Source organism: Macrobrachium rosenbergii, chromosome 21 (assembly GCF_040412425.1).
Source record: "Macrobrachium rosenbergii isolate ZJJX-2024 chromosome 21, ASM4041242v1, whole genome shotgun sequence".
In the NCBI taxonomy this organism is placed as follows: domain Eukaryota; kingdom Metazoa; phylum Arthropoda; class Malacostraca; order Decapoda; family Palaemonidae; genus Macrobrachium; species Macrobrachium rosenbergii.
In genome coordinates this window covers 18,316,400-18,325,643 of record NC_089761.1, presented here as the reverse complement: position 1 = coordinate 18,325,643, position 9,244 = coordinate 18,316,400, and positions in this window count along the sequence as shown.

The window sequence follows — 9,244 nt, the reverse complement described above, 5'->3', positions numbered from 1 at the left end:
ATGTTAATGCTGATGGTAACTATAATGAATATATTAAAACATCATGGCAATTAAGGTATTTAAATACAATATTTGTAAGTATATATATATATATATATATATATATATATATATATAATATGTATATATATATTTGTGTGTATGTGTACTGTAAATCTTTTTGGTTTTATTGTAGTTTTGAATCTACTTATGTGAATTTTGCGTTCAGAATATATATATATATATATATATATATATATATATATATATATATATATATGTAACGAGGAACAAATTAACACCTTTTGAAGGTGTACGTGAATGTGTCCAACGATCTTTGTTCATGAAACGGAGGCGTATGAACGTTCACTCACGGCAACACTTACATCTATTTCTCCTCTTTCTCTCTCTCTCTCTCTCTCTCTCTCACCGTGTATCACCTCTCTCTCTCTCTCTGTATCGCCTCTCTCTCTCTCTCTCTCATCGTTTTCCGAAGTTACCCACCTGAATCGCACTCATTCTCACCAAATCGATTAAATGGACCATTTAAAGAAACGCAGAATAGTTTCTACAAAAATAGGTTTATTATTCAAATAACCCAACAAGAAATGAACAAAAACAAAGCAAAGATTAAAATGCATAATAAATGAAAATATCGAGTTAGATAACTAAACTCTGAACTGCAAAAACTTCACTTCTGATTAAAGAAGTCTCACTATGGCTAATAGCCTGAAAATATCCAAACTCACACATACTCCCCAAATCAATAATTAGTCATGTCAAACCAGTCTACATATGTGTATATTCACACCAGTCCACACTGTCCACCGACATCTGTCCACAGACATCTGTCGGAAGAATCAAACATGATAGAAAAACTCCAAAATACATGAAATGCAAAACACAATAATGGAAAGTGTAAAATGCATAGCCAATATATGGCAAACATAACATGACAAAATAATAATACAAAAGAGGTATGAATATTCATATATAAATCTCCCACACCAGTTCAAAAGTTCATAATGATTAAGAAAATCATGGTAAAATCACAAGTTCAATTCCTCCCATAAAAAGAGAGATTTCAAAGTCTACCTTGTCTGCCGATTTAAACCTGGATCCTCTCAAAGCTAATAGACAACTGCAGTTCTATCACGTTAATGAATCCATCAAACTCACTTTAGGGCAGATTTTGGCTGTAATCTAGATCAAATTAACGAATGTATAATTAATATACATAACACTTCGGAAGATCACCTGACTTAAATATTTCTGAGAATCAAACTATTTGTTGAACACAAAGATTTTACCTCGAGTCTCTCGACCTACTTCCATCTGACTCCATAACAGCAAATTCTTTCATCACATCTTAAAGCATTGAAGTATGAAATGCATATATGTGTCCTTTAAAACTTGTGCGCTGTATTTTTCTGAAATAGATGAACCACATAAGAGCGCCTCTTTAACCCGCAAACTAAAACAAAAGCGTATGTATAAAAATAACAAATTAGAGCTATGCTCAATCAAATGTCACTGCAGCTTTAAAAAATGCTCATGACGCACTTCCAAAGTCACTGGGGCTGAGTTCTAGAGCCTTTACGTAATCTTACAAACACGTAATGCTTTACTACTCCCACAAACAAGAATTATCAGTAAACAGCTATTAACAAATTAAAATTGTCGGCTAATATATTCCAATACCTCGAACTTCTTCGTCAATGTCTTCCAACGGTGGAATGTCATTGGCACCTTCCACAGGTACCTCCACTACAAATGCTCGTTATGACGCATGGCGATAATTATCTTCTCGGAACTGTTGAATACAGCACGGCTAAGTACGAAAAGAAATTCCGTGAGACAGGATTCTGCCAGGATGAATCGAACTGCTCGGACCCTCGATGAACGAATGTGTCGACTTGTTGTTCTGGCACATCATTGTAACTGCATACCCTTGTAAAACACGGCAGGAAGAGTACTGGTGGACTCAATGTGGTAATCTCCGCTTCGGAACTGTCTAAGTCACATTCTGTCGGAGTCTGTCTATGAACTAACGATATTTCACAACCACCCACAGACACAACTTTAACTGGAAAACACTACTGTCACACACACACTTCTCTCTAACTAAAGTACAACTCGTCTTACAATCAACTCCCGAACCTTGATATTGATCTCCCAAAATGAACATGGTCTCTAATCTATCCCATGTCACTACTGAGTCTCCCAAAAAACACTCGAAAAAGGTCTAATAACAAAACTAAGAAAAAGTTTCATGTTACTGAATCAAACAAAAAACTACTAATGCAAAATTCAACACTCTTAATGTGAACTAATTTCCAAGTTTGTATCTCAGAATAATCACAGTCAACTCACTACTAAACTTTTAACTCTCTGGAACTCACTCATAAAAAAATTCTATCAGAAAAAAAATACTCGAGAATCCTATCTAAACACCAAAAGGTATCACATCTCGTAAAAGACATGAAAGTTCTACTTGGTTAGCAAATATTTCACGCAACACCTGACTAACTCTCAACAAAATAGCAATTGACAATGGCAATCGCTCCCATGATCTCAACAACTATAATTACTCACAATACAGCTCCCTTAATTTTAAAAAAAGAAACTGGAAAAAATCCAAACACTCAAATACGATCTCCCAACCTGAAAAAGATCAGACTTGTTCGGTCCGATATACTAAGTACCTCCCAAAAAAATAATCTAAACAACACCCATATTGCGTCAGATGATGAAACATCACCAACACACAACACAATAACACACTCACACACGGTCAAATCTCGTATGAAATTAGCCCATGTCTCAATTCCCAAAATCATTCGAAACAAATGATTAAGAACCTCAACATCAAAATGAACAAGAGACAAAAAAAAAAAAAAAAAAAAAAAAATCAACCCATTTATCCCTACTAACATATAAAACGTTCCATTACATGACCCCATTACACTTTTTTTGCTTCGAAATATGGGTCAATTTCGTCACTCCAGTGTTTTACATCTTTGACTATAAATCTATTCCTCTTTTGATCTCTACAATCTCAAAAGGTCCGTGGAACTTCGGACTTAATTTATAATTCAGATCATTCCGAACATTCACTTTAACAAACACTCTATCACTTACCATCGAAAAAGCTACTCCTCGATTTCGCGTTACTTTTCTCTACCATTTCACGCGAACTAAGTTCAAGTTCTTTACTGATACGTGCAAAATCTTTCTCTCGCTGTATTTATCAACGAAGTGACCGAACATCACCTGAACACACTGGTAACAAATCAAAAGGTCCTTTCTAACTTGTATCCATACAAAGCTTCTGCTGGAGATATCTTAATTGTGTCATTCATCATAGTATTGATACTATATCGCACTTCATCAAAGATCTGTCCCAATGTGTATCGGAACCTCCCAATCGCCATGTACCAAAGCTTGATTTCTTTCCGATTCCCTCTCACACAACCCATTTGCTTCAGGTCTATACGGGATTATAGATACTTTCTTTATCCCCAACAAATTAGCAAGACTGTCTAAAGTCTTATTAATAAACTCCCTACCATTGTCTGTGATCAGACATTCAGGAACACCATCGACAAATTATCCTCTTAAAACGCTATAGCAACTTCCTCAGCTGATTTGTACTTTGGTGGGAAAATCTCAACAAAGTTTAGTCAACTCATCAACAACTACTAATAAATGTCTATAACCATAAGCGGACTCTGAGAAGTTACAGAATATCCATATGCACTCTCTGAAACGGCCTATGTGGTATGGGATATGAACCCAAAACGACACGACACTGTCGTCGCTGGCTTATTCGCATTGCAAATAGCACACTTCTTCACAAAGGCTTCTGCTGCGAAAACATATTTTCAAAAGAACTTTTGACTGACGTTTTCATACGTCTTGTCTACTTTTAAATGAGGAGAACCAAATTTACAATGTACAATGTCTAGAACTTGTGTACTAGACTCTCTGGCACAATGATTTGTGTAATCTCACCCATGCTTCAGTACTTTCTCGCAAGTTATACTTAACTTTCCTCACCAATAAATTATTCTCAACTCTAGACCAGAAAAAGGCAACTTATACCCTTTCTTCAGGTGAAACTCCCTTAAGAAATGCCTTAGCATCTGACAAAAGTAATTTATCTTCATCTTGCTTTTTGTTCCAGTGCAAGCTATGTCCCAAGTGACATTTTCACCCGTAATATAACACACTGCGTTACTCTCACTATCACGAATAACAATCTCTCCCGAGACTGCCGACTCACTATTTCTCCCGAGTATGCACTGTAGGAACGTGTATGTCCTCTACATGCGATCTCTCAGAATTACTAATATCAGAGACATTAGACACCAAATATTTACTCTCTTCTCCCACACAGGATTCGGTGTGTATTTCCTCATCCTCGACCGAAAATATCTGCTCAATGCATCTGCAACTACATTATGCTTACCTTCAATGTATTTGAGGTTTGCATCAAAATCTCTCAATGTTAGGAACCAACGTGCTCTCTTGGGCGACAAATTTGGCTTATTAAAAGCTCTAACAACGGTTGATGATCTGTAAAAATCTCAACTTTATTTCCAAAACAGCATCTTAAAATGAACAAGGCTAGACGACTGCGAAAGCCTCCTTGTCCACAACTGACATCAGCCTTTTTCGTTACTACCACGTGTTTTGAACTTTCTGCTATAAAAAGCAATTGGGTGTAATTTCCCCTCAAATTTCTGCATCAAACACGCACCTATACCTTCCTGACTCGCGTCAGTCACCAAAGGTGAACGGTTGACTAAAATCTGGAAACTTCAAAACTGGTGGGTTCACTCAAAGCGTTCTTAAGCTTCTCAAAAGCTAATTGTTGACTATCACCCCAAACAAACTTAACGTCTTCACGTAACAAATCTGTCAATGGAGACGCTGTTATGAAAAATTCCGCACAAAGCGGCGAAAAGAAACCCGACATACCTAGGAACGAACGAATCTGTTTCCTGGTTTTGGGAACTGGAAAATTCACAATGGCTTTAACTTTCTCATCATTCACTCTAACTCCCTCTTTAGAGATAACATGTCCTAAATAGACAATTTTTCTCTTCAGAAACTCACATTTGGCCAATTTGACCTTTAACCCAGCGAACCGTAATCGCTAAGGACTTCTTTTTAACACCTTTAGATGTTCTTCAATTGTATCTGTGCATATGAGAATATCATCCATGTACACAAACACCGACTTTCCTAACAAGCCATGAAGTACTGTGTTAACCAGTCTAGTAAATGTTATTGGGGACCCTTGTAATCCAAAAGGCATCCTATTAAACTCGTAATGTCCCTTGGTACCGAAAATGCTGTATATTTTACGGCTACTCTCACAAAGGGGAACTTGTAAAAACCCTTGCATCAGATCTATAGATGAATATATATTCTTTTGCCACCGATCTCAACAAACAAATCAGGCAAACAAGCTACAGGATATCTATCTGGGCATGTTTTTCATTCAATTTACGAAAATCTACACAAACTCTGATACTACCGTCTTTCTTAGGAACTGCAAGCAAAGGAAAATTAAACGGAGAATTGGACGGTCTGATAATGCCTTCCGACTCCCCACTTCTGAACTTCTTTTTCTACTTCTTCTCTGATCTTAAAGGAATTCGATATGCTGGAATATATATGGGATTTGTACCCTTTTCTAGGCGGATTGAATGTTCTAAAACATCTGTAACTCCTAATTTATCTCCTTCAAAGCAATGATATCTAGATATTCTTTCAACACTTTCTACTTTTTATCTGAATATTCAGGATAATCAACTTTAGCCAAGTGTTCATGTAGAACCTGACTTCGAACTGTTGCTCCTCGTTAGAAACATATTCCCGTCTCCACAAAAACTCACTAATTTATGCTCTTCCTTAAACTCTTCAAAATCAATTACATAAGTACCCTTGTGATATTGTTTCACTGAGTCTTGATAGCTAACTAATTCTACTGAAGTCACGCCTGCGGCTGAAATTTCATTCACTGACACCATACTCACAACTTCTTTGAATTTCTCGGTTCCCTCAACAACGCACACTTGAGAAGGAAAATTTTTCTCTTTCAGCCACACTTCTTTAACCAATGTAGGAACTGCGGTTGCAATTCAATATCTTCCAACAAAAAATCCTTTGAAAGATCTTTGCGGAATATCTTCACTCTCTAATGAATGTGTTACACATGTCTCAGACTGTGTCTTAAGTTTCTCACAAGTTTCTTTCCTGTGTATATATGGAACAAAACAACCCGACTCACCTATTGTAATCCCCTGAACTCCCGTAAGAATGTTGATGTTATGTCGCATACAAGAAGGGTGTCCTAGCAAAACCATTTCACCTAAGGCTAATCCTTCTATGACCAAAAATGATTCTACTATTGTCTTTCCAGATACAAAGCGTAAGAAATGACGAACCTAAAATATTCAGTTTCCTCGCTTGTACATCACACACTGTCTCACTAGAAGGGACTAATTTGCACTCTGGAAACCTCAGTGAAAAAGGTCAGCATTTACTAAGTTAACTGAGCTACCAGAATCAATGAAAATAGAAATTTCATTGCCATTAGAGAATCCACGTACAATCGGCCTGGGTTCTGGTGACTCTACGACCTGATTAGTCATTATCCTGTGTCCGTTTTCGAACTTATCTTGTGAAAATTCTGCTGTTCCTTTGTGTATCTAGAACTTGCATCATGTGGAATTCTCCTGTCATATCTAGAAAAACCTCCCGGACTTCCCTGAATAATCTCTACTCTTTTTGTGGCTGGGCAAAATCTCCATCCATGATCTGAAGATTTGCAAAACTGAACAATATCTCACTCTGCAATTTGACTTACTATGGCCTATTTTATCACAATTAAAACAACGTATCGTTGTGACTGATCTCTCTGGAATTTTCTTCGATTCTACTCGTGCACATGTCTTCGCTGTTGCATCATTTCCCGAATGCGAGCGACTATCATTATTCTGTGGTTTGGAAACCGCAGCCAACATCTTTGCACCTCCTGTACAAAACTTCTGTCCAGTGTCGGGCATTTTGCTAGATTTTTGTTAATCTGTGCAAACAAAAAGGATTCTGTCTGTATCCTGATCAATTCTCTTATCAAAACTATCTACAATTACATCTGGGACCGACGTTAAAGGCAAGCAAAGTGTAACAATCTTTCAAAATTATCTAAGGAGATATTATTTCCAGTTACCCATGGAGAGCCTGTTATAGATTTCTTTAACTCAACTATTACTGCATCAAAATAAATTCCACTGTATGTGACTAGTGAATCATTGCCCTTCTTTGTTTTGAGAAACTCTCGCGAAATTCGAACCTGCGCATTCACGTTGAACTCCGCCATAAGTAGCTTCGTAGAAATTTCTGCAGTTCATTCCAAGTTTTGCACCTTCTGAACCTGAACTGCGTGTGCTCGTTTCCCAATATCTCCTTTATCTAAATCCAGAAATGATTTAGCCTCTGTTAAAGCTTCAGCGCCATTAAGTATTTTCTTGGAATTCAGATAATTGTTCACTGACTCAATGAAAGTTTCCATATTTTTGGGTTAGCTTTCCGTCAACTAGCCCTTTAAAATTTGTAATTCCTGCACAAATGTTCGTCACTTTATGCACCACAATTGATTGGGATGTGCTTACTGCATCGTCCGGCATTTTGTGAGTAATCATACGCCCTGAGGCGTAACAACATAAAGAGAAACCAAAAAGAACCTAGAGAAGGCACAAGTTACCCCCTCTAAAAGAAGAATAAAAACGGCGTTCTATTAACTTACGAGAACAATGGGGTACCAATTTTGAAACAGAAAACGAAGTACCTATCTCTCAACTTGTTAACCTGTGACGTCACCTGCTCGGCGGCTCAGCAAAAGACACCCAGCGCATTATTGTTGAATAATCACTTTGTAATTAACTCACAATCGCCACTATTCAATTTATATGGGTATTTTGTTAACCCCAAAATTGCTCTAGAGATCATCCAGATCTATTTCACAACTCCCCACTCCAGTACTCGAATAGAAACGGAAAAAAAGGAAAGGTTCCCGCATTTCACACATGCAATCACGACCTGCTCAGTCATTCAACACTGACCCTGTCGCCTTAGCTCTTGGTGAAGTCGCCTATGCCTTGGGCATCAACGTTACCAATTAGTCTATTAGCAATCTCCTCTTTCGCCATCATTAAAGACATTAAAATCATGCTGCCACCATTTAAAATCAAAAAGACACCGCTGCCATTTCATTCAGACACCTCTGCCAACCACTAAATTCAGACACGGCTGCCACCATTTAAAATCAAAAGACACCCGCAACCATTTCATTCGACACGGCCTTACCATTTCATTCTGACACGGTTGCCACCATTAAATTCTGTAACGAGACAGAATTAACACCTTTGAAGGTGTGCGTCCAACGATCTTTATTCATGAAACGGAGGCGTATGAGCGTTCGGCTCACGGCAACACTACTATTTTCTCCCACTCCTCTCTCTCTCTCTCTCTCTCTCTCTCTCTCTCTCACCGTGTATCACTCTCTCTCTCTCTCTCTGTGTATCGCCTCTCTCTCTCTCTCTCTCTCTCTCTCATCGTTTTTTCAGTTCACCCACCCGAATCGCACTCATTCTCACCAAATCGATTAAATGGACCATTTAAAGAAACGCAATAGTTTCTACAAAAAAAAATAGGTTTATTATTCAAATAACCCAACAAGAAATGAACAAAACAAAGCAAAGATTAAAATGCATAATAAATGAAATATCGAGTTAGATAACTAAACTCTGAACTGCAAAACACTTCTGATTAAAGAAGTCTCACTATGGCTAATAGCCTGAAAATATCCAAACTCACATACTCCCCAAATCAATAATTAGTCATGTCAAAACCAGTCTACCACATGTTATTCACACCAGTCCACACTGTCCACCGACATCTACAATCCACAGACATCTGTCGGAAGAATCAAACATGATAGAAAACTCCCAAAAATACATGAAATGCAAAACACAATAATGGAAAGTGTAAAATGCATAGCCAAGATATGGCAAACGTAACATGACAAAATAATAATACAAAGAGGTATGAATATTCATATTAAATCTTCCACACCAGTTCAAAGTTCATAATGATTAGAAAATCATGGTAAAAATCACAAGTTCAATTTCCTCCCATAAAAACAGAGATTTCAAAGTCTACCTTATCTGCCGATTTAAACCTGGATCCTCTC